This window comes from Sminthopsis crassicaudata, chromosome 6 (assembly GCF_048593235.1).
Source record: "Sminthopsis crassicaudata isolate SCR6 chromosome 6, ASM4859323v1, whole genome shotgun sequence".
NCBI lineage: Eukaryota > Metazoa > Chordata > Mammalia > Dasyuromorphia > Dasyuridae > Sminthopsis > Sminthopsis crassicaudata.
This window is the reverse complement of record NC_133622.1, coordinates 45,579,267-45,607,165: the sequence shown is the minus strand read 5'-3', so window position 1 is coordinate 45,607,165 and position 27,899 is coordinate 45,579,267. Positions and strand designations below refer to the sequence as shown.

The 27,899-nt window shown below is 34.2% G+C and overlaps 1 pseudogene; it reads right to left on the bottom strand.

Moving 5' to 3' along the window:
* Positions 1 to 4,222, bottom strand: part of LOC141547258 (heterogeneous nuclear ribonucleoprotein H-like) — a 51,857-nt pseudogene extending 47,635 nt beyond the window's left edge.
* Between the last annotated feature and the right edge of the window lie 23,677 nt (positions 4,223 to 27,899).

The window sequence follows — 27,899 nt, the reverse complement described above, 5'->3', positions numbered from 1 at the left end:
AATCTAACAATATGCAAAGGGGAAAATGGGTTGTAAAAGACCCTGATGAAATCCTGTAAGCACTAAAATATATCATTGGCCTGGAATTTCTTATAATTTATATTCTCTCTCATTTAAAATAGCAATATTAAAAGGGACCCATATGTACAAAAATGTTTGTGGCAGCCCTTTTCATAGTGGCAAGAAACTGGAAACTGAATGGATGCCCATCAGTTGGAGAATGACTGAATAAGTTATGGTATATGGAAGTTATGGAATATTATTGTTCTGTAAGAAATGATCAGCAGCATGATTTCAGAAAGGCCTGGAGAGACTTACAGGAAATGATGCTGAGTGAAATGAGCAGGACCAGGAGATCGTTATACATAGCAACAACAACACTATACGATGATCAATTCTGTTGAACGTGGCTCTCTTAAACAATGAATTGATTTGAACCAGTTCCAATTGTCTGGTAATGAAGAGAGCCATCTACACCCAAAGAGAGGTCTATGGGAACTTAGTTTGGACCACAACATGGCATTTTCACTCTTTCTATTATTGGTTGCTTGCATTTTTGTTTTCCTTCTCAGTTTTTTTTTTTCTTTCTAGATCCGATTTTTCTTGTGCAGCAAGATAACTCTGTGTGTGTGTGTGTGTGTGTGTGTGTGTGTGTGTGTGTATGATTTAACATATAATTTAACATATTTTGCATGTATTGGACTGCCTGCCATCTAAAGGAGGGGGTAGGGGGAAGAAGGGGGAAATTTGGAACAGAAGGTTTTGCAAGGGTCAATGTTGAAAAATTACCCATGCATATGTTTTGTAAAAAAAAAAAAAAGATATAATAATAAAAAAATAAAATAGCAACATTAGCTTTGATTCTTTTATCATTTTGGTACTACCAGTATTCTTCCATATGCTTTGACAAAAGCAGCTGAAAAATCTTAAAATGATTTTTGTGGAACTCAAAAAGGTATCTCCTCTTGTTTGTATTCCTGTTGTCAGTATACTTTGAAGTCTGCCGCAAATGACTGTTTTGTTGTCCTTCAGTAATCATGATTTGATCATATCATAAGCCATATTTATGTGACTTCTGTTTCTGAAGGAATTCCATGATGAAATCTTCTGTTATTTGTCAATTTCCTTTTAGTGGTAGCTTAGTGCTACCTCCTATATCACTTTGACAATATTCATATTAGTTTGTTTCTTTTATTATTTTATATTTAATATATTGTGTGCTCCACATTCTAAATCTTTTCCCCCTAATTAAACTTTTTGCTAATTTCTTCTATACATGAGAATACATTTGTTCTCTAAAGATTATGGATTTATTCTTTTCCTTTTAGAGCTTTCATTATATATCATTTAATGTAATGTCATAAAAATGTGAGACTTTGTAGACTTTAATTTATTGAAGCCCTGTTATAGTCAGATAAGGGCAATAAGGTCTCCAGAGGTGTGGTTCCATAAGGTCACCTATTAATTGTCATAGCTAGAATGTGAGCATCTTTTCTACCAGTCCAATGCATGTCTCATCACTTTTTGAGATCCTGACAGTAGAACAATATTTCCCTTTTCTTTGATCATAGTTTTTACCTTAGTTTAATTTCTTTCTCTTCTAACAGGGATTTGCATTTTCTTTAAACCTCTCAAATTTTCCTTGATTGTAAGACATAATCACAGCATGATCAAAAAAAAGATGGTATCTTTTGAATTACACATGACCTTATATTTACAACATAAATTGTTGCCAATTCTATGGGCTGTTGAGTTTTATTTTTGTATTGTTACCATCAATCCAAATAAATAGCATTTAATGCTATATTTTTACAATCCAGTTCTAAAACTCTGGCTTCATGAATTATATTTTCTTTGACTCAATTTCCAAATCGTTTTTTGGACATTAATGTTTCCATTGTGTTGGCAATACCCAATCAGTGGAGATTTTTGAGATGAAGTAGTTAGATTTCTATCCCCATAGGGAAGAACCCTATTCATTCTCCAAAGATGATAGCATGTGGCAAAACCCCATTTAACTTATGCTAATTATGACTCTATCTCTACTGATTTGGGCTCTGAGTAACTTATAGAACTAAAAGAGGAAAATGGGGAGAGGTCTATATGAGCAACATCTTCACATAACTACCCCATTTCCTTAGAAAAGAACTATTCAAGAGAAATAGATAAGCCTACTAACCAATGATAACTACTAGCTAATCAGAAAGTATTTGTTAATCCCCAAAGTCTGGAGAAGATGGGAACAATGACTCTGGTTTGGGTGACCAAACAGTTGAAAAATGCTGCAATTTGTCAAGACTGAAATCATATTTTGAACGGTATTGCCACAAAATTGTCAACACCATAATTTTTCTCACTTTCCAGACAATTTTCAGTTGCTATTTTGTGACATGGCCTGTCATACTCCTAAAAGCCAGAAGAAGCTTAGCCTAAGTATGAAGAATTACTAAGCTAATGATTGGGAAGGGAGCAGAGTAGTTGGAGACATTTTCTATTTCTTACCACAGAATAGGGGTCATTTTTTGGATTCACTGTCCATGTAGAATTGTCTATCATCCACTCACCACTGAGGTGATGACTAAATAGTATTTCATAAGAGTGTTATGGAAGACTGAGATTACCCAGGAGAGATCCCCTCCTTTTGGCTACTATAATTATGCTCAAAGCCAAGTTTACACCAATTATAGGGGAGCATATGTGATTACTACTCTTCTCTCTGTCTTGGTTTTATTTGAACAAAGCAAACATCTGGTCTGAACATTATAGGAATAATCTAGATTTCTAGCCTGGCCTAAGCCCTGTTGCCTCATGGTTTCAAGTATGTTAAAATCTAATGAAGAGATTTCATTTAAAAATAATATCTGGCATGTGGATTAACTTGTATAATACCTTGATATTCATTGTTTCATTACAATATCCTCATGAGAGAAAACAGGTATAACCTCAATTTTACAAATGGGATAATTGCAGCCCAGGGTCAAATAGTTTATGAGCAACATAGCTAAGCCTTCCAGAGCCTCTTCCAGACACTTTATGTTATAAATATTCAAATTATTCAATTTAAGAAACATTTTCAAACCACCTATTGTATACATGGTACTGTGGCATTTTTTTTTTCCATAATGGAGAAAGTGAAAAAGAGCAGAGAAATTGGAAAGCTTACAACATATCCATGAGATACAAGAGTAATTAGTGTTTACTTTAAAGGACATCACTTTGTCTTATGTGATGCACAAATAAAAAACAAACAAACAAACAAAAAATAATGAAGAAGCACTTTCTCTTAAGGCAGCCAAAGCTCAAATGAGCTTTTTTGGTCTCTGCATCATGCTGTTAACTAATTGACATATAGTTGTTTTAGAAGAATTCAAGGGATAACTAGGTAGCATAGTGGATAGAGCACCAGCCCTGAAACCAAGGGGTCCTGAGTTCAAATCTCAGACACTTAATTCTTTCTACTTATATGACCATGAGCAACTCACTTAATCCCAATTGCCTCAGGGGGAAAAACATTTTCAGAATAATTGTAATATATCCATGCTTTCGTGTCTCATATTTGTAAAGTTTGATTTTTGCACCCAAGTGTGAAATTTTACTTTTGTCCTTTCTGCAACCCTAAACGCTGATTTGTAAATATATTTTTTGAAATATGATTCAGTTATTCAGTGTCTTAGCTATCCTTGAAAGCTTTGTACTTATTTCTGCAGCTTTGATAAACATACCATTTAGAGCTTCATCTAAGTCATTGCTAAAAACATTAAACAGCATTAGACCAATCATTGAATGGGGAGAAAAGCATTTATTAATGCTCAATATGTACAAAGTACTAGGCTAAACACTGAGGATCATAATGTTAATAGCTAGCATTAATGTTTGCAAAGCATTGTTCCTATTTTATCTTATATTGTCCTCTAATAACCCTGTGAGTAAGATGTTTTTGTAATAATACACATTCATTTTACATATAAGAAAACAAAGTTTAGTTTAGACAGATAATTTAGGTAACTTTTTCAGGTTACTTAATGCAGATAGGAAGCATATAAACCATAATTCCAAATTAGAACTTCCTTTAAGTCACTTTACCATAAAATCTCATAAAATCTCATTTGAACCTCATAAGTTCCCTTGGCGGCAGATAAGATCATTATCCCCATTTTATAGGTGTGGTGATATTAAATTACTTACCTGCAGTCGCACAACTCATAAATATCTGAGGAATCATCGTTGTGATTCTACAACAAATACTTTATCCTAGCGCATTAAAAAAAAATTAATTCCTGATCTTAAGAACACACATTCTAATTGGGAGTTTGGAGTGGAGGGAGGAAGAAAGGGAAATCTATAGGTTTCAACAGCAAGTCAGAGGAAAAATCCCAATGATGCTGATGATAAAGCAGCAAAGCAGATGGGAAAACATCTCCTTTAATATTATTTTCACTGATAAAATCATATTAGTTTTTAATGTTGAACCTTTTAAAATGCCAAGGACTTTGATGATAAGAGCTTTATTTTCTGTGTTGTTAGTGGCTGTGACTGCAGCATCAGGAGAAGCAGTTACCAGGCTCCTAGGGAAAGACTGGAGGGAATACTGATGTTCTTTGGGATGCTGCTCAATTTGAGACTCTTCACTCTCTGGGGAATCATGGGAACAGGTGTGAAAACTAGGCAAGATGCTCAAGCAAAATTTGTAGAATAGGAGACTAGGTGAGATGATCAAGGAAGGCTTCCTGGCAGAGGTGCTTGAGAGGTGAGATCTGTACAGAGGATGTTCCTGATATATTAGCTGGGCTTCTGTCATAGTGTGACTAATAAAAATGGAGTTTTAGAAATAACTAGTAATCCATTTTTGCCAGAATGTAGAAAATGAAAAGGAGTAGGGAGATTGGAAAGCTTATGACATACTTATGAAATAATAAATTAGGACATGTGAAGGAAATGACATTTTATCCTATACATAATAGGAAACAACTAAAGGAATGACACAGACATACTTATAGCTTAGAAAGATTATTTTGACAGCTATATGAAGGATATATTAGAGAGCATGAGAGGATTGGAGGCTTTAGGAAAATCAGTCTATTCAAAGCGTGAAGGTGAGATATGATTAGCCCCTGAAATGGGCATATCACAGAGGACAGTAAGATAAGAAATGGAAATTAGAGGGTGGGGTAAGACATGTTGGCAATGTAGTAGAGCATTAGATTTGGAGTTAGGACGATATAATTTGGAATATACTTTAGATAGTTACTATCTGGGGGCTGCTAGAGGTGCAGTGGATATAGCAGCAACCCTGGAATCAGGAACACCTGGGTTCAAATGTGACCTCAGAAACTTAACACTTATTAGCTGTGTGATCTGGCAACTCAACCAACACCAATTGCTTTACCAAAAGAAAAAAAGAAAACATATTTCCTATCTGCCTTAGATTAGTAACTAATCTTAGACAAGTCACCTAAACCTGAGCTTCTTAAACTTTTTCCACTCAACCCCCTTTTTGCCCAAAAAATTGTTATGCTTCCTTAGGTATATAGATATTTAAAATAGGTATATAAATCAAACATTTACTGATAATAAATCATAAAGAAATTTATTTTAAAACAATTATTTGGCATCCATACCATTTATTAAAGGTGAAAGCAAATTTGCATACTAATGAGATGTATGTGCTTCTTTATTTTTACATAAAGAATTAAAGCTTAGAGGAAAATTTGATATTTTTTATTGTTGCCAAGTTTTGCTTGAGCTCCTCACATAAAGTTACATGACCCCACATAGGGTTGTGACCCATAGTTTAAGAAGCATTGACATAACTGTTTTTGACTTCGTTTCCTCATATGTGAAATATGCTTAATAATAATAACACCTCACTCATTGGGTTATTGTGAGGATCAAATAAGTTATTGTAGGTACAGTGTGTTGCGAAAGTAAAAAAAAAAAATATTCTATAAATGGGATCTTTTAAGTAACAACTTATTGAGGAGCTTTATTTTCTTTTTGTATAAAGTGGAGGAGTTAATCTAGACAGTCTCAAATTTTTTTTCTATCTCTAATATCTTACATTCTATATTTTCCCAAGGCTATAAGCTTGTTTACCACACCAAAAGCCAAAAAGCAGAATATATAATAATAGAATTTTTGGGGTCTTTATTTTTGCTGTTATTGTGAATTTAAAAATCAACAAACACAGATATTTCAAAACCCAAAATAGAACAGGGGGAAAGATACACACACATATAAAACAGAAATTTATATTTTCATATATATATATATATGTGTGTGTGTGTGTGTGTGTGTGTGTGTGTGTATACATGTTAAATTTTAAAAGGTAGTGACACAATTGTTTTTTCTGTTTTTCCTTCTGCATTTCTTTTATATGTATTTTAAAAAAATATGAGTGTTCTTTTTTCATGTTTATCACTAGCACTAATTCATTTTAGTACATGAAGCTATTTTTAATATGTACAATGATACCAAACAAATCAATATCTTGTCCATTTCTGAAAATATGTTTCATTTCTTATTTCTAGTCTATTACCACTCTGTCAAGAAATAGCATTTCAAGTCATGAATGTTTGCTGCTTTGGTCAGAGTTCTAAGGACTTTTTGTGTTGATTTTCCTTGCATTATTGTTGTGGATAGTGAATCAATTATTCTCTAGGTTTTGTTCATTTCATTCTGCAGCACAAGTCTTCCCCAATTTCTTTGAATCATGTATATACACCATTACTTATGGAACTACAATATTACATTATATTTGTATACGAACATTTTTAGCTCTTCCTCATTTATTTTGTTTCCAGTTCTTTATTACAACATAATAACTTATGCTCGTACTATGAATATGCTTGCACATTTTGGTTAAGAAAAAGTATTTTCCTCAAGTTTGTAAAATCTTTTTAAAAATCTTGTAATTGTTCCATTTGATATATAACTTAATTAGTTTGAGAAAACTGTCATCATTTCTTACCATTTAAAACTTGTTTAAACTCTTTGGATGTATAAATTTTGCCTATTTCTTCAGTGCCTAATCTATTACTGATGTTATTAATTAAGAGAAGGTATATAAAAATTTAATTTACATAAAGCTCACATCACACAAGAGAAATCCCATCAAAAGTTAAATTCACACATTTTTTCCCTATTTTGAATTTGTTTTGAGATAAATATTTTGGTTTAACATAGAAGTCTGTAAAAAAATGCAAAATCTTGGGTCTGTGGATTTTCTTTTTCTTTGCTTTTTTTCTCCTTTTTTGGCTGTTGACTTTTAAGGCTTGTGATTCCACAAAAGTCTTTATTAGAAACAAATAACATTCCTGCTGCAACACATATCAAGATCTTGCTGAGAATGTCTACAGATACCTATATTCTTGTCCACAGCTAACCAATTTTGAAAGCTGCTACCCACACTCTTTCTTGCTTTGGTAGAATATCTACTAATCATGAGCCATAAAAGGTAGTATTTCAAAATATTCTGGCTGGATTATAAAATTCTATTGACCAGTCTTTTCATAGATGTTGATGCATTTATATAGCTCTTAATTGTTACTCTGAAAACTGTAGATTATTTTGCAGACCAGTCATTATATGAAAGCAGATTAAAAAATTCTGTAACCTTCTAAGAATGAATAAATGTTTCTATATATAGGTCCCTCACTGAAAGAGTTGTTTTGTATTTGTTCAATAGTTTCAAAGTGCACTTCTTGGCAATAGTGTTGACAATATTAGTATTATCTAATGCTGTATATCTAAAATATTCCAAATACTTCAAAATAGCAAGTGTCATTAAAATGATACTTTAAAGACAAATATATTAAAAATTTATTACTTTTAGATTATTATGATGACAAAATTACTAACATTTAATGTCATATATATATATATAATATTTCAAATGCTTCAAAATAGCAAGTCATAAATTAAAATGACACTTTAAAGGCAAATCAAAAATTGCTTATTTTTAGATTATGATGATAGATTCAATCATATTGCTTCTCTGTATTATTTTTTCCCTCTGTCTTATTGTATGTAACTATTATTCTCTGAATATGTCTGTTCTTTAGAGGAGGAAATCTATACATTAAATCTATACATTATACTAAGTGAAAATATGTAGGACAGAACTCTGCCTCTAGATAGATGAGTCATTTAACTTCTCCTGAGTCTTCTTTAATTGGTAAAATGGAAACATTAACACTTGCACTCCCTATCTTATAGAATTATCGTTAAAAAACCACTTTGCCAACTGGAAAGTACCATAGGACCATAAAGCTGCTTTAGGAAGATCATCAGGCAATGAAATTATACATTGTCATTCTCTGTCCTTTATCATAATTTTCCAAATTTCATAAGGAGTCTCTTTTGAGCTCTGGAATTAATAGGCCTTTGTACTATCGTGCCCTGTGGAGATTATATATAAACTATAAGAAAGAGTAAGAAGGAAGAGAAGAGAGTTAGTTAGTTGTAGTTGTAGTCTTCCTAGCTTTGAGTTTACTTTCTACATTGTTTTCATGCCTTTTCAAAAGAGGCCAGAGTAAAACATATAATGAGGTAAGTACTAGAAATCTGTATGAATTATTTTCAGCCTGGGACCCACCCAAACCAGTTCCCTAAAAGCACTGTCCTATAAGGCAATGGTGACCAACTCAAATAAAAATAGAGACCTCTACTCTGTATATAATAACATAAGTGTAGAACCGTGACTTATACATGTTAATTTAGTTTATTTATTTATTTTTTTAAGAATTAATTTTTTTTTTATTATATATATATATATATATATATTTTATAATATTATCCCTTGTATTCATTTTTCCAATTTACCCCCCCTCCCTCTATTCCCTCCCCCCGACGACAGGCAATACCATACATTTTACATGTGTTACAATATAGTCTAGGTACAATACATGTGTGCGAATATCACTTTCTTGTTGCACAATAAACATTAGAATCCGAAGGTATATGCAACCTGGGCAGACAGATATTAGTGCTAACAATTTTCATTCCCCTCCCAGTGTTTCTTCTCTGGGTGCAGCTACCTCTGTCCATCATTGATCAACTGGAAGTGAGTTGGATCTTCTTTATGTTGAAGATTTCCACTTCCATCAGAATACATCCTCATACAGCATTGTTGTTGAAGTGTACAGTGATCTTCTGGTTCTGCTCATTTCACTCAGCATCAGTTGATGTAAGTCTCTCCAGGCCTCTCTATATTCCTCCTGCTGGTCATTTCTTACCGAGCAATAATATTCCATAACCTTCATATACCATAATTTACCCAACCATTCTCCAACTGATGGACATCCATTCATCCTCCAGTTTCTAGCTACAACAAAAAGAGCTGCCACAAACATTTTGGCACATATATGTCTCTTTCCGCTCTTTAGTATTTCTTTGGGATATAATCCCAGTAGTAGCGCTGCTGGGTCAAAGGGTATGCACAGTTTGATAACTTTTTGGGCATAATTCCAGATTGCTCTCCAGAATGGCTGGATTCTTTCACAACTCCACCAGCAATGTATTAGTGTCCCAGTTTCCCCACATCCCCTCCAACATTTGTCATTATTTGTTCCTGTCATCTTAGCCAATCTGACAGGTGTGTAGTGGTATCTCAGAGTGGTCTTAATTTGCATTTCTCTGATCAGTAGTGATTTGGAACACTCTTTCATGTGAGTGGATATAGTTTCAATTTCTTCCTCTGAGAATTGTCTGTTCATATCCTTTGACCATTTATCAATTGGAGAATGGTTCGGTTTCTTATAAATTTGGGTCAGTTCTCTATATATTTTGGAAATGAGACCTTTGTCAGAACCTTTGTTTTTAAAAATATTTTCCCAATTTGTTACTTCCCTTCTAATCTTGTTTGCATTAGTATTATTTGTACAGAAACTTTTTAGTTTGATGTAATCAAAATCTTCTATTTTGTGATCAATAATGATCTCTAGTTCTCCTCTGGTCATAAATTCCTTCCTCCTCCACAAGTCTGAGAGGTAGATTATCCTCTGTTCCTCTAATCTATTTATTATCTCCCTCTTTATGCCTAAATCATGGACCCATTTTGATCTTATCTTGGTATATGGTGTTAAGTGTGGATCCATATCTAATTTCTGCCATACTAATTTCCAGTTTTCCCAACAGTTTTTTCCGAATAATGAATTTTTATCCCTAATGTTGGAATCTTTGGGTTTGTCAAAGATTAGATTGCTATAGATGTACCCTTTTTTGTCCTTTGTATCTAATCTGTTCCACTGATCTACCGGTCTATTTCGTAGCCAATACCAAATGGTTTTGGTGACTGCTGCTATATAATATAGCTTTAGATCAGGTACACTTAGACCACCTTCCTCTGAGTTTTTTTTCATTAGTTCCCTTGCAATTCTTGACCTTTTATTCTTCCATATGAATTTTGTTGTTATTTTTTCTAGGTCATTAAAATAGTTTCTTGGGAGTCTGATTGGTATAGCACTAAATAAATAGATTAGTTTGGGGAGTATTGTCATCTTTATTATATTCGCTCGGCCTATCCAAGAGCACTGAATGTCTTTCCAATTATTTAAATCTGATTTTATTTTTGTGGCAAGTGTTTTGTAATTTTGCTCATATAATTCCTGACTTTTCTTTGGTAGATGGATTCCCAAATATTTTATACTCTCAACATTTGTTTGGAATGGAATTTCTCTTTGTATCTCTTGCTGTTGCATTTTGTTAGTGATATATAAAAATGCCGAGGATTTATGTGGATTTATTTTGTATCCTGCCACTTTGCTGAAATTTTGAATTATTTCTAGTAGTTTTTTAGCAGAGTCTTTGGGGTTCTCTAAGTATACCATCATGTCATCTGCAAAAAGTGATAGTTTGATTTCCTCATTTCCTACTCTAATTCCTTGAATCTCTTTCTCGGCTCTTATTGCCGAGGCTAGCGTTTCTAGTTGTTAATTTAGTTTAAAAGGAAATTTTATTTATGTTTTATTGTATTTTTATTTATTTTGTTAAATATTTCCTAATTTCATTAGAATTGGGCTCAGACTCCACTTGAGAGTATTGTGGGCTTGTCAGCAGTCTGCATGTTTAACACTTCTGTCATTGTTCAAATTAAAATTTCTGGGTCTCTATTTTCAATGAATTTCCCTGGACTAAGCTGTGTAAAACAGGAATTCAATACAAAGGATGTTTAATTAAGTGGAATAGCAAGATATTATACATATACATAACAAAAAAATATTCTCCTGCTTCCCAAGCAAAAAGAACCCAATGAACTGCTGATTCTCATGCTATTAGTAAAAAGGGATAATTTCTCAGACAATTCATAGGTTTAGGGTTATGGATCACTTAGAACACCTCTTATGGTTCCATTAGTTCTATCTCTGGACAAACTACTGTGCCTCACTGATGCCCAGTGGACACCTACATCCTTTCTAGTGTCCAATGCCTTCTTTGTGTTGTTGTTTTCTTGTAGCTGTTGTCCTCTGCCTCTAGGCTTTTTTTCCACTGAATTGTTACTGCCATCTGATGGAGAATATCTTCTTTAATTCTTGGAACTTCTTCTTGCTTGAAGAATGCAATTTCCAATTTAGAGGGACTATTCACGTATAGGCCTATTTTAGCTTTTTTTAAAACATGAGTTCCAGGGCGGAGCCAAGATGGCAGAGAAGATACACATGAATTTGTAAGCTCCCTTCTTCCCTCAATACCAATTAGTTAAATCAGCCTCAAAAATCCACAAGGATTAGAAGCACAACTTACCATCTGAAGAGAATGTGGAATTTCAACAGAAAAGGTCGGTTCCAAGGGGAGGGAAAAAAAAAAAAAAGACCAGCACAGACAGAGTTAGATGCTAGCACACTGTGCCGATAGGACTGGGGAGAACTCTGGGATCAGAGAGGCCACTGAGATAGAGGAGTCTGGCATAGGCTGTTAGCTTTTCTCTGCTTATAAAATAGCAGATCAGAAGAGAAATCAAGCCACTTTAAAATATAAAGCCAGATCCTAAATCCACCCCAATCTGGAAGTGACCTAATAGATCTCGGCAGGGCTGTGCAGCCACCTTCTGCTGCCCGGGGCTTCTCCTTGGGGTAGTTGAGAGCCTGAATAGTGGGGACACAACCTGGGGCAGCCTCTAATCCACATAATGTGGGGCTCAGCCTGGGGCAGTGGAATTCTAGCAGAAGCAGAATTCCCAGGAAAGCAGAACTCCCAGAGAAGCAGAACCTTTAAAGTAGGGACTGCGGTTTCCAGGCAGACACTTCCGGTTTGAGCACAGGGGCTTTTCACTTCAGCTGCTAATATCCACAGCCCCACGGGAGGCATTGGCTGGGGTTCATGACATTTTCACTGTTCAGCCTTAAACCTCAGGGCAGTCACTAGGGCACACAGCGGGGTCCTTCACTGGGTACTCCTCGAAGCTGCAGAGATGCTAACCACCTCTGAGGCATTTCTGGGGAGGGGTGAGGGGGACTCTCTCCCAGAGCTCTCTCTTAGCTCAGGCACAGGACTTGCTGTATCTATCCACTCTGGGAGGAAGCTGGTAAATAAATAAACTTCTTACCCCAAGGGCAAATGCCAATAGATTTTTAACAATGAGTAGGAATCTGAAGAGAACGATTGACACCTTCTACACAGAGAAAGAGCGGGTATCCAACCCCCAGGAAGCTAACAGCAGACAGTCACCAGATAATACCCTAAAGGGGAATGATACCTGTCCCCCATCACATAACTCTCTCCTAGAAGACACTATTAAAAAGTTAAGAGAGTTTGAAGAAAAATAGGGAAAGGAAAGAGAAGCTATGATAGAGAATAACAACGTTCTGAAATTTGAGTTGGAAAAAATAAAGAATTCACAGGAGGTTCAGGGAAACAAAATTTGTGAATTAGAAAAGGTTAAAAAAAACACAGAAAAGTAGGATTTCTGAATTGGAAAAAGAAAATAACTCACTAAAAAAATAGTGAAATGGAAAAAAATTCAACAGAGCAAAATAATTCATTTAAAAACTCAATTGGGCATATACAAAAAGAACTAAAAAAAGGTGAATGAAGAAAATAACTCATTAAAAATCAGGACTGAGCAAAATAGAAATGAATGAGTCATTGAGAAACCAAGAATCAGTCAAACAAAAAAAAAAATGAAAAGCTGGAGAATAACATCAAATACTTACTGGGAAAATCTATAGACCTGGAAAATAGATCTAGGAGAGATAATCTGAGGATCATTGGACTTCCCGAAAACTATGATCAAAAAAAGAGCCTAGATTCTATTTTACAGGAAATCATTAAAGAGAACTGTCCAGATATAACAGAAGCAGAAGGGAAAATAGGCATTGAAAGAATTCATCGAACACCTTCTGAAAAAGATCCTAAAAAAAGAACTCCATGGAACATTGTGGCTAAGCTTCAGAACTACCAAACAAAGGGGAAAAAATATGATAACCAGCTAGGAAAAAAACAATTGAAATATCAAGGTGCCACAATAAGAGTCACGCAAGATCTAGCTGTCTCCACATTAAAGGATCAAAGTACCTGGAACCTGATATTTCGAAAGGCAAAAGAACAAGGCTTGCAATCAAGAATAAATTACCCAGCTAAGTTTAGCATTTTCTTCCATGGAAGAAGATGGTTATTTAATGAAACAGAGGAATTCCATTTGTTTCTAAGAAAAAAACCAGACTTAAACAAAGATCTACATCCACAAGATGAAGAGAAGCAGTAAAAGGTAAAAAGAACTCTTGAAAACTGTATCTCTGTTGTGGATATACAGAAAGTCCACATGGATAATTTGATTTTACTGATATAATATAAAAAAAAAGGGAAGTAGTAAAGGGAAGGGGATAGTATCAGAAACAGGGGAAGGAGAGATAAAAAGAGGGAAACTACATCACAGGAAGAGGCATAGAAAATACTAAAACATATATGCACCAAGTGGTATAGCATCTAACTTCCTAAAAGAAAATGTCTTATTATCTTTACTTTCTAGATCTTCAAGATTTTTAAGAACTGCCTTAAGCATTTCTCTACCACCTTTCCAAAAAAATTGTAGGGAATTGGTGGAGTGAGAGGTATATATAAGATTATTTTCCTTTTATTACACTGAATTGTGGCAAATAAAGTAAAAGAACAAAAGCAAAAAAAGGGGAAGGGAAGGAAATCTTCATGTACAAATCCCCTTAGAAAAGGCAGAGGTGCTAATGGAATGAGCAAGAAAAGAGGAACTTTTAATATAATAAAGAAATATTGAGAGAGAAAAGTATCAGGGGAAATGTTCATATAAAGATAATAAATCTGAAATAACTATAGAATTTTGACTTTTAAAATTAATCATTAATTTAATTTTAACCTAGTAATTAAAGATTGTGATATAAATTACCAATATGTAATTTCAAGAAATGAGGCTAGAAATCTCAACCATTTGTGAGAGCAGTGATCATTGCAACGACTTGAATCAAGATGTTTCATATTTGTGATTCTACTAAAAAGTGTATGACTTTTTGGTATATTCCAAGTATAATCTGATCTCTTTCCTAGAGAGAAAGGGGAAAATGCTCTTCTTGAAGATGGTTCTAAGGAAAGAAGGGAATCACTGCTGGTAAATTTTGGGAAGCTCTTATTCCTGAGCATCTTTGACTCAAAGCCCTGGCTGGTTTTCATTAGTGACCAGAGGTAGAATATTTCACAAATTAGGAAACTGAGACCCAAAGTTACCTGATATCATAAGTACAAATTATAGAAATAGGAATAATGCAAAGATCTTATGATTTCAATCCTAAACACTTTTTACTATTTTATTCTGTCCCCCACTTCCAAATTCAGTTAGTCACAATTTCATTGCCTATTCTTTCAAAAAGCCAGAACTGTCTATCATTTCCTATTTGAATATTCACCCTAATCCAGATGCTCAAGAGTCCAACCATGGATTACTGCAACAATCTTCCAGCTATTGTCTTGAGCTAAGAGTATTAGCTAGGATTACTAGGGTTTTTCCCAGGGCACCAGATTCAAACTGTAGAATAGATTTTCTCTGCATGAAGATCATATTATCATAGATAAATAGCCTTGGTGGGACTTGGACTCTCAGCTTAGGCATGATTAGTAACTCCCTCATTTTATTGCCATTTTGCTGCTCTAAGTGATTAGAAATTTCTGTCTTTATAGTGACTTAGTTTCCTTTGCAAACTTTCCCTACTTAATTAGACATTTAAATGCTATCATCATGATATATATATAACATGTTAATGTCAATATTTAGATTTATACAAAAATGAAAGAGGATAAAAAGAAAAAAAAACTGATAAAGCATTTATTTAAAGGTGAATTGACCAAAAAGTGCATTACATATATTATTTTGGGAAGAATAAATCAAGGAATACATGAATGAATGAAAAAGTAATTTCTTTATACCAAGGACTATGCAAGGATAAAAATCTTGCTGTAAGACTGCTTCCCCAGAATATGTTATAGTTTTTTTTTTTTTTTTTAATATATTGTATTTTGGCTTCAAAGTATTATTTTTCAATCTTCCTATTATCCAAATAATAAATTACAGAAGCAGGGACTAGTGCTTTGGACCATATAATAATGCACTCTTCTGTAGTGCTTCTAAGATCGGAATTTGAACTACTACTCCCACAGACAATCTTGAGACTCCTTTGGAGGGGATATTATCTCCTGGTGAGAATCATTTGTTCTCTCTGTACTTATGCCTTACTTGAACCAATTGGGGTACTGGCTCTGCTTATCTTTGGTCCCTCTAAGACAGAATCTTAAACTGGCAACCTTGCTTTTCAAATTCTCAGTCCTGAATGGAACCTAGGAATGTTGTGATTTTGTTCTAAGAGGCAGGTTTAATACTTAGCTTATATAGATAACTTTTTGAAAGGATCCTGACTTTAATATTACTATTGTAGAAATGGGGACTAAAGAGTCTAAAAGTCCACTCCATGTTTAATTTTCATCTCCCTTTAAAAAATGACATCAGCAAAAAAAGCTTCAAAAGGGAACCCAAGATCAGCTGCAGACATTGCCAGGAGAGCCTCTCTCCTTCTGAGAATCTTTGGGGGAAAATCAAGTTATTTTTCTTTTTCCTTCTGCTCCTCTGATCTGTTATAAATTGTTGGCTGGTTAACCCAACCTGTGACTTTGTTGCTGTGTTTTGAAAAAGTAAAATAATATTAAAAACAAACAAACAAAACCAAAGTTGGCAGTGTCTAGGAATGCTGAGAAAGGCACACCATTTGTGTGGGATGGATCTACTTTTCCTCAAACTATCAATTCCACCCTGAATTTAAAGTAGATTAAGACATTTAACCTATATTGGATTACTTACTGTTTAGAGAAGGGGGGGAGATGAGAAGTAGGTTTTGCAAGGGTAAATGTTGAAAACTATATTTTCATGTATTTTGAAAAAAAAAATTATAAAAAGTAGATTAAGACTAAGTCCAATAAATGGTGTCAAAGTGCCAGGATTGTAGAAGCTAAGTTAGTCTCTGTGTCTGTGAAGTTGTTGTGTGGTGTGAGAATACAAGTTGCAATATAGTAATATTTTAAAATGAAAGCTAATATTCACATAGCAATTTGAATTTTGCAAAGGATTTTATATATGTTATCTCATTTTATCCTGTATAAACTTTAGGAAGTAGATGCTATCATTAAGCCATTTTACATATGAAGAATGAGATTAAGGGACTTGTCCAGCTCACACATCTAGTATCTGAGGATGGCTTTTAATTAAAATCTTCCAGAGTCCACTACTCTATCCCTAGATCAATCCTGCTATTTTTGAATAGTATATGGACAAAAAAGATGAAAGAAGATTTAAGACCTTGAAGTTTCTAAGAATTTATATTTGTGAAGGTGAAGAAACATTTAAGACCTACAGTTTCTATGAATTTATATTTGTGAAATGTGATAGTGGCATATTAGAATTTGGTGTGAGAGAAGTAAGTTTTAGTTTTCTGAATTGTTTTTTCTATGTAAAGTGACTGTTAATGAAGAACACTTAAGTTCTCTCTACTACCAATGTATTTAACTTCAGATAATTCACATCTCTTTACCTACCCAAGAAGGATATAATGTCATATATGGGAACCATAAGGATCAATTATATAAACACAAATTTTAGACCTAGCACTGAAAAAAAATGCTCTCAGGTGTCAAGCAAAAGAAAACTTCTTAGAATCATACAACTGCACATAGGGATCATGAAATCATGATTTATTATCAGTAAATGTTTGATTTTTATACTTCTTTCATATATCTACAACATCATCATCATCATCATCAGGATGAGTCTTTCTGACTTCAGGCCTGGCTCTCTGTGCATTGTGGAACCACCTCACTGTATCAACAAAAGAATTATCATGAAATAAATAAGAATATATAAATATATAAATATTCTTTCAGGGTTCACCAATCTGGTAAAAATTTTAACTATAGAGAAAGGAGCTATGACATATGCTAAGTGAGAGTCACCCCAATTGCATTCACAGAGACTCATCACCAGAAAATTGACCACATACAGAAGTTTCTCAAACTTTTGCATTTCATTAAGACTATCTACTCAGGTGAAAGAGTATTGTGACCTCTATAATTAAGGAATGGACACACTCTAATGATAATATAATGTAGATGTTAAAGTTACTAATGATAATGACCAGACAAAAGGGGGAAAGGGCTTTCTATCCAACCCATGAGGGCACGTGTTGACATTAGTGATGAAGATCTGAAAGTATCCTATAGTTTGGTAAATATTATAGAAAAGAAAGGAGAAGGCATTAGAAAGTCAATGGTTTTCCATTAGTTTATAATAAAATACCAATTTCTCAGATTAGCATTCAAGTGTTTATACAATTTGTCTCAAAAATAAATTTTAATGAGACCCATTCCTGCCTCCATGCCATTACCCAAAATATTGCAGCTTCTTGTAATGTCCTTTCTACCATCCTATCTGCTTATCAAAATCCTCACCATTTTTACATAGATATTGATGGTAGCAATGTAACACTGATTTAGGAACTACAATAGAGTATGAACAGTGTGCTGATCCTTCTTTGTCCTGTTCCCTGGAAATTTGGAGATTCAGGAAAATAAAAGACTTTCCAGAATAGTACTATCAAGCCAGGATTCAACTGAGCTTAAGAGGGGTGGTGGGAGTTGAGTTTTGGTAGTAAAGTTGAAGAATGTAGGGGAGTTAGCAGAACTTCCAAGTCAAGCCATAGACATTTTCTGAATGTTTATACACTTTGCTAGGTGCCAGTGATACAAAGACAAAAATTAAAGTCTCTGCACAGACATGGTACTGATACCTAAACCAGGTCGATCGAAAACTGAGAAAGAAAATTATAGACCAATTTCTTTAATGAATATTGATGCTAAAATCTTAAATAAGATATTAGCAAAAAGACTTCAGAAAATCATCCCAGGATAATACACTATGATCAAGTAGGAGTTATACCAGGAATGCAGGGCTGGTTTAATATTAGGAAAACTATTACTATAATTGACCATATTAATAATCAAATTAATAAAAACCATATGATCATCTCAATAGATGCAGAAAAAGCATTTGATAAAATCCAACATCCATTCCTACTAAAAACTCTTGAGAGTATAGGAATAAATGGACTATTCCTTAGAATAATCAGGAGCATATATTTAAGACCGTCAGTAAGCATAATATGCAATAGAAATAAACTGCAATCTTTCCAAGTAAGATCAGGAGTGAAACAATGTTGCCCCCTATCACCGTTACTATTCAATATAGTACTAGAAACGCTAGCCTCGGCAATAAGAGCTGAGAAAAAGATTCAAGGAATTAGAGTAGGAAATGAGGAAATCAAACTATCACTCTTTGCAGATGACATGATCATATACTTAGAGAACTCTGCCAAAGACTCTGCTAAAAAGCTATTAGAAATAATTCAGAATTTTAGCAAAGTTGCAGGATACAAAATAAATCCACATAAATCCTCAGCATTTTTATATATCACCAACAAAATGCAACAGCAAGAGATACAAAGAGAAATTCCATTCAAAACAAATGTTGAGAGTATAAAGTATTTGGGAATCCATCTACCAAAGAATAGTCAGGAATTATATGAGCAAAATTACAAAACACTTGCCACAAAAATAAAGTCAGATTTAAATAATTGGAAAGACATTCAGTGCTCTTGGATAGGCCGAGCGAATATAATAAAGATGACAATACTCCCCAAACTAATGTATTTATTTAGTGCTATACCAATCAGACTCCCAAGAAACTATTTTAATGACCTAGAAAAAAATAACAACAAAATTCATATGGAAGAATAAAAGCTCAAGAATTGCAAGGGAACTAATGAAAAAAAAAAAAAAGTCAGATGAAGGTGGTCTAGGTATACCTGATCTAAAACTATATTATATAGCAGCAGTCACCAAAACCATTTGGTATTGGCTAAAAAATAGACTGGTCAATCAGTGGAACAGCTTAGATACAAAGGACAAAAAAGGGTACATCTATAGTAATCTAATCTTTGACAAACCCAAAGATACCAACATTAGGGATAAAAATTCATTATTTGGAAAAAAACTGTTGGGAAAGCTGGAAATTAGTATGGCAGAAATTAGATATGGATCCACACTTAACACCATATACCAAGATAAGATCAAAATGGGTCCATGATTTAGGCATAAAGAATGAGATAATAAATAGATTAGAGAAACAGAAAATAGTCTACCTCTCAGACCTGTGGAGGAGGAAGGAATTTATGACCAGAGGAGAACTAGAGATCATTATTGATCACAAAATAGAAGATTTTGATTACATCAAATTAAAAGGTTTCTGTACAAACAATACTAATGCAAACAAGATTAGAAGGGAAGTAACAAATTGGGAAAATATTTTTAAAGTTAAAGGTTCTGACAAAGGTCTCATTTCCAAAATATATAGAGAACTGACCCTAATTTATAAGAAATCAAACCATTCTCCAATTGATAAATGGTCAAAGAATGTGAACAGACAATTCTCAGATGATGAAATTGAAACTATATCCACTCATATGAAAGAGTGTTCCAAATCACTACTGATCAGAGAAATGCAAATTAAGACAACTCTGAGATACCACTACACACCTGTCAGATTGGCTAAGATGACAGGAACAAATAATGATGAATTTTAGAGGGGTTGTGGGAAAACTGGGACACTGATACATTGTTGGTGGAGTTGTGAAAGAATCCAGCCATTCTGGAGGGCAATTTGGAACTATGCCCAAAAAGTTGTCAAACTGTGCATACCCTTTGACCCAGCATTGCTGTTATTGGTCTTATATCCCAAAGAAATACTAAAGAGCGGAAAGGGACCTGTATGTGCCAAAATGTTTGTGGCAGCTCTTTTTGTAGTAGCTAGAAACTGGTAGATGAATGGATGTCCATCAATTGGAGAATGGTTGGGTAAATTGTGGTATATGAAGGTTATGGAATATTACTGCTCTGTAAGAAATGACCAGCAGGAGGAATACAGAGAGGCTTGGAGAGACTTACATCAACTGATGCTGAGTGAAATGAATAGAACCAGAAGATCACTGTACACTTCAATGCTGTATGAAGATGTATTCTGATGGAAGTGGATATCTTCAACATAAAGAAGATCCAACTCACTTCCAGTTGATCAATGATGGACAGAAATAACTACACCCAGAGAAGGATCACTGGGAAGTGAATGTAAATTGTTAGCACTACTGTCTATCTACCCAGGTTACTTATACCTTTGGAATCTAATACTTAATGTGCAACAAGAAAATGGTATTTACACACATATATTGTTATCTAGGTTATATTGTAACACATGTAAAATGTATGGGATTGCCTGTCATGGGGGGGAGGGAGTTGAGAGAGGGGGGAATAATTTGGAAAAATGAATACAAGGGATAATGGTATAAAAAAATTGCTCATGCATATATACTGTGGGAAAAAAAATTCTAAAAAAAAAAATAAAAGTCTCTGATCTCAAGCAACTTATATTCCAAGGGGGAAATAATATGTACAATATAGATACAGATAAAAACATTCTTAATAGACACAAAAATTTAAGAGCACAGTGGAAAATGCTGATGCAGGGATATGCAGAATCTGTATCAAATGCTACTGCCAAAGGTCTATTAATTATATTTTGATATTTTTGACATTTGTTTTTAAATGTTGTTTTTCATTTTCTGCCCCAGACACACACTATGGTAACTACATTAAAAATTTTTTGTTCCAGTATGAGATAGGAATTTCATCTTAAGTGATAAAATTGCAAAAACAAAGTGTTTGGAATTTTAGGTGTGAGTTGGAAAGGAACAAGAATAAAGTAGATAAATAGAATAGAGTAGGTAGATCATAGGTTATTCTGTCAAGGTAGATAGAATTGGATAGAGTATATTGTATATTTCACTATTTTTTTCAAGCATATCCTATGTCTTATTCAGAAGACAAAAAGTGAGTGTATTTATCCATTCGATTCCATTAAAATTCAGTTGAAATCTGCATGTTAACGCCTACCTTTAAGTATCTTTGTAATAAAGGCACATCTGACTTGCATATCACTAGTATGCAGATATTAGTTTTTACATTTAATGTTGATTCTGTCTTTTGGTTTTGGGGGCAACTGAAAAGAAGGTACATAAAGTTCCTCATTTGTAAAATAAGTGGGTTGACCTTATTGACTTCCAAGATCCCTTTCTTCTTAAAATTTATAATACTGTGATAACTAAAATTAGCAATAGCAGTATTCATCTGACAAAGAATGACTAAGTAAGCTATTGGCAAAGCCTGCTGTTATATTTGAGGGTCTCAGAGAAACTTCCCTTTCCTTTGGTGGGAGCAGATATGTTACTAATGTGGAGATTCAGGAGTAAAAAAATGTGTGGGGAAAGATCACTATGAAATGATTTATTTAAAATATTAAAAATGATGCAATTTGCAGACTTTCAGCACTCCTGAATAATTTAACAGTTAATTTAATTTGAATTTTATTGTAGAAAAATTGAGAAACTGAGGAGAAAATGGATAAATAATAAGAAAAAGTCAGGGGGTATTTTCATTAGTGTCCATTCGTGATGGTTCCCATCAAAGACAATTCAAATAAGTTTTCTTTTCTTTCTTTCTTTTTTTTTTTTTTTAATGGACAAGACTATCAAAATTCTGACTACCACGATCTCCTCATGTTTCCTTTCTCTTGTTCTTTCAAATATTCTACATTTTATATTTTAACCTTTCAAAATTAAAAATATATATACTTTCTCTACTGTACTATGAGTTGACCACTCCCATTCATTACCTGACAGACCTCTGTTTTATACTTTTCCCCACTTAAGCAAGTACTAATGGGAGATGATTCCCTATTTCCTCAAGGAAATAGACAAAGGCTAGGGGGAAAATCTGTTCTCTGAAATCAACTCCCATTAATTGTAACTTAAACTGAAAAGGTGAAGGAGAATTTACTGCCTGATGAACTATATATGTTGAAACAGACAGGTGTCAGAATGGCAGTGATGGGTAATAGTAGGGACAGTAACCTTTAGGCTAATTAGAGTGTGATTATAATTTTAGATCACCTGCTCTATTTTTTTTTCTTTCAGTTCAGTATGCTTAAAATGCTTCTATTAGTGATATACCAAAATCATTCTTAAAATCAATGAAGAAGACTTTATTGCGTGTCTATTTAAGATTACAAAGGCTAATAGAAATAGCCCTTGTCCTCAAGTTGATTTTATTTTGGCGCAGAAGACAATATTCTCATATATGATTATCATTTTTCAGAAGATGCATTTTTCTAAAGGACTTCAATTGAGGTTTTCTTGGTAAGGATACTGAAGTGCCATTTCCTTCTTTAGCTCATTTTTTCAGTTGAGAAACTGAAGCAAAGAGGGTTAATCAGCTTGTTTAGGATCTCACAACTGATATCTGAAGCTCTTATTTGAACGCACGAAGAGGAGTCTTTCTAATTCTGGGCCCAGTGTGCCATCCATTCTACCACCTAGCTACCCATTCTTATACTTATAAACACACATGTACATATACATACACATAACTATACACAAAACACAAAAAATAGAAGGCAACTTTTTAGGAGTGTGAATATTTGTTGGGACATCTACAGGTTTGGATTTCTGGCTTCCTGTCCTAGATGATTGTCTTTAAAAGAAAACTTCCAAGGTCATTCTTATTTAATTTGGATAGCCCAGTCTGTCTCTTTCCCTTCCCCTGTCTTTCTCAAATCAGTATCCCCTCACAGCAGCCTATTTAGCTGGGAGAACCAAGTGCCACAGTGAAATAGCATATTTGTTCTTCATTGTCTATAATTCTACCTGACATAGAGGATTGGGGACTGTCCTGACACCACATGGATACCTACTTTCTTCTACTATTCCTTTCATCCTGATCCCCTTATTAGGCTCTCCACAGAAACAAGCATGATGAATTTATTCTCTCTGGCTTCCGTCCCAGCATTTCTGGGAAGTGGGTAGTCAGGCTGGGGTTTAGAAAAACGTTCCCATAGTGTTGGATCAGTCTTGAATATTGACAATTTTAGTCCTGTGGATAGTTTAGGAAAAAAAAACAACAAAACAAAACTGATTTCTACCCTAAAGGACAATGTAAGAATGTAATTCTCTTTCTTTTATTTTCTCCTTCCTTCCTTCCTTCCTTCCTTCCTTCCTTCCTTCCTTCCTTCCTTCCTTCCTTCCTTCCTTCCTTCCTTCCTTCCTTCCTTCCTTCCTTCCTTCCTTCCTTCCTTCCTTCCTTCCTTCCTTCTTTTCTCCCTCCCTCCCTCCCTTCTTTTCTTTCTTTCTTTTTTTTTTAAGTAGACAAATTTCCAACTGGAATTTATGAACACTAAAGTACATTCACATCAAGTATTATATTTTTAAGAATCAAAGAACAAGAATCATTAACATATTTACAAGATCTAAAAAAGAGTGAAGGATGTATCTTTTATATCCCCACAAGAAATCCATGAACATTCTTTATCCGAAGTTTATAATGCAACTATCTTTCTTGTTTCCTGATTACTGGCTTCACAGTAGGAGCAATTAGAAATATTTTTTTTGAATATATATTTTGCTGATCAGTATTGTTAGATGTTTGGGGATCCCTGGACCTGTACACATTCTGCTTGTGTTTGTATCATGCTTTATAGGGTGCTACATTGGTAGAAATAAACACCATTTAAAATAGTTGCATTGGTAAAATAGCTGCATTAGAAGAGACTTTAGGAACCCAGTTATTCAAATGCTCCCCTTTTTTTGACAGGTAAAATATCTTTTCCATTTTGTGGAGAAGTAACTAATGTCCTGAGCAGTTAATCACAGTGACTTTCATATAAACAGAAACCTGCTAATTGTGTGGATATACCTTCCTTTGTTTTTCCTCTTAAGCTAAATGTTCTTGATGCCTTATATTTATATATAATTGTCACTTCCAAGCATGATCCCTCAACCACTTCGAACTCTTATCTCACAACTAAGAAAAATGGAAACAAATGACTCAGGGATTATGTTTGACAATGTAAGCATCATTTTCCTGCCTCTCTGGTGAAAAGGTATGTCTCCTTATTTGTTTTGTTGCTATTTTGGGCAGAAATCCTGAGTGTCTTCCCCTCCCAGATTATGTGTTTGTTATTTCTTCTTCATGTTCTTCTTCTTCTTTCTTTCTTCTTCTTTCTTTTTCTTCTTCTTCCTCTTTGTTTTCCTCCTCTTCCTCCTCCTCCTCCTTCTTCTTTTCTTCTTTTGTTCTTTCTCCTCCTCTTCCTCCTCATTCTAATAAGAAGAAACTCAGAAGTTAAAAAAAAAGTCTCTTAGAAAGTTTACATGTATTATGAAAGAACAAGACATTTGATAATTTTGAAAAGAATCAGGAAAGACAATAAATTTAGTAGAGAAATGAAGCTCTGTTTGAGAGGGCAGCATAGTTTCCTAACAAAGTCCCATGGTTCTTGTAAATGTTCTGTATAGGCAACAACTTTGCATGTCTGTGGGGAAGCAGAACAGCAGGGACTATAGACTGACTTTCATTGGGTCTGCTCCCCAGTTTATTTTAGGACAACTTAAGCTATTTTTTCAAACTGGTTCCTTAGATTTTAGGTTGTTGTTTAGCGGAACAATACAATAGAGTAGGAACACTGAACTGAAAGGCATAAGCTCATAGGAATCATAAACTTTTGATCTGGAAGAGACTTTGGACGCTATTGTGTCCACCTTCCTCACTTTATAAATGAGCAATTGAGACTTAGGAAGAGTAAACTATTTGCTAAACATCACACTGATAACAATTGACCAAACTGTCCTTGGAACCCAGATTCTTTGTCTAAGAATCTGGTATTCTATCATTATAAGGGAAAAGGAGTAAATAATTTCAATTGTTTATATTTATAAGAGGTAAATTTAGACTTGATAGGGGGGGATAAATAATGCTAAAAGTTAGAGTTGTTCAAAAATGGAGTGGGTCATTTTAAAAGATTAAAAGTTTTCTTTTATAGGTATTTGAGCAGATGGGATAATCACTTATCAGATATATTAAAGATCCCTTTTGACATGAGTTTGCATATGGTAGCTAACATTTTCCAACATGCAAGTCCTGTGATTTTTTTTCTGACACATGTAATGGTATTGACAGTGTCTTAGAGTGGACCATGGTCTCAAATTAAATGATTGAAAGGATCCCAGGCAGCCAAACATTGACTTAAAAGCTACAAATTAGCATTATTTGTATTGTATGTAGTTTTATGTATTTTGTTCATTGTTCCCAATTGCAGTCTAATCTGTTTTAGGCCACAATCCAAGGTTTTTTCTGGCTTTTTGAGGCCTGTAAAGTGGAGTAGGTAATCTTCAGATAGATTCTAGCTCTAAGTGTTTGATACTAGGACTGAAAGCTTTCCATTCTCTCCTTTCTCTGCAAAGACAACAAATAAAAAAAATTCCCACTTGGCTTGAAGTTCAATTTAATACATATTTACCTATCTTCTTTTCTAAATTAGCCCATTTTTCAAATTTCTCTATTCTGTTGAGAGAACTACCTACTTTGTTTATAACTTTGGAGTCATTCTTGGATTGTTTTCCTCCTTTCCTACTCCCCCTTCACCATCCAATCATTCTTATAAATTCTACCTCCACAATATCTCCCCTATCTATTCCTTTCTCTTTTCTCTCATGACCCCTCTCCTAATATATTTCCTTATTATTTTTCTCTTGTATTATTGCAACAATCTCTTAGTTGTACTCCCAGATTTCAGGCTCTTTAGTCTGACTCTTTGTGACACATTTGTGGTTTTCTTGCCAATGATCTTGGACTAGTTTGCCATTTTTTTCTCCAACTCATTTTATGGATGAGGAAACAGGCAAACAGAGTTACGTGACTTGGCCAGACTTATACCTTTAGTAAGTATCTGAGGTCAGATTTGAACTCAGGAAGATGAGCCTTCCTGACTCCAATTCTGGCCCTCTATCTACTTGGCCATGTAACTGCCTTACATACAGTGGTAAAATTATCCTCCTAATTATGTTTCTCTCCTGCTCAAAATTCTTAAGTATATCAAATCAGTCATTTGCCTAATGTAACTTTATTATGATGAACTCTTGTAAGAGATCCTGAAATATAGGGTAACATGTCCTCCTCACTCTTCAGTATGAATTAATATTTCTTTTCTGTGACTTTGAATGATTCACACAGCCTTGTGTTTCTTGTGAGACATACACAAATCCCCGAGCCATTGCATTGCAGTGGCTTTTGTCTAGATAGTCTCCAGAGGAAAGTTTTCTCACTTTGCTTACCACCAGTTGTGCATCTTTAGTGCTTTCTTAAAGCTGGAGCTTATTCTTCTTCTGTTTCCCAAAGCCAGCTGAGTTGCCAAATCATCTGATCAATCAATCAGGAGGTGTTACCTCCTTGATCCCCCAAGCTGAAAACCTTTTCTCCTCCATCATTTTTCCTATAACATTTCATTTTCATCACCCTCTACATTGTATTCGACTTATTTTGTCCCCGTTGTATCCTTACTAATAGTCTGAAAACTCCCTGAAAATAGTGATAGTGTCTTTATTCCATCTTTCTCTCCTCACCATCTAACATAAAAGCTTGCATATATCTTATTTGTTTCTCTCCCTCTTATTTTCAACATTCTTAATGCTTTGTATTTTTTTTTTGACAAAGCTGAAAGTGTAGCTGAGTTGTGGGGCAAGGCTATGGTAACAACACATCTGAGCTGATTTATCTCCTGTCCTTTAGTAATACTTGTGTAATGTTTGCTTCGCACAGAGCCATCTATCTCAATTTCTCTGACCTTCTATTTGGCTTTCATCAGAAATCAAAGGTACCACATTCTTTTCTTGCATAGAAAGTATTTAATTATTAGAAAAAAAGCAGAGCTTTTGGTTTATCTGCTCAAGCTGACATCAGTTATTATTTTCTCTGTGAATTAAAAATAACTCTATTCTCTGAATTGCTTTCTTTCATAACTGCTAGGAAGGTTATGTTTCTCCAAGTAGATGAGTGGGCTCAAGAACTTGTTTTCTGCAAGTTATTTTATCCTATCAGTGGGAAACCACTTACAAAAACCATGTCTACTGAAAGAGAAGCGAGTGATGAAGCACCTGCTTAGATTTACCTTGCTTTGCATTTATTTACCTTCTGTGTTTACTTGAGACATAGATTCTGTTATAAAATGCCAGTAACATTATCATTTAACATTAAAATGAAATAACCTGCAGTTAAGTGTAATTGTATCAAATCCTGCATCCTCAAAGACAGCAAATATGTTTAATGAATTAAAAGCAGGTGCTAACTGTTCCAGAGAATAACAGTTTGGCAACAGGTTGTCTGCCATCCTGGCAAATTGGCAAATAGTAAGAAGTCAAGTAATTGGTCCAAATTAACTCTTCCTTCCCTATAGCATTAGACCTTCC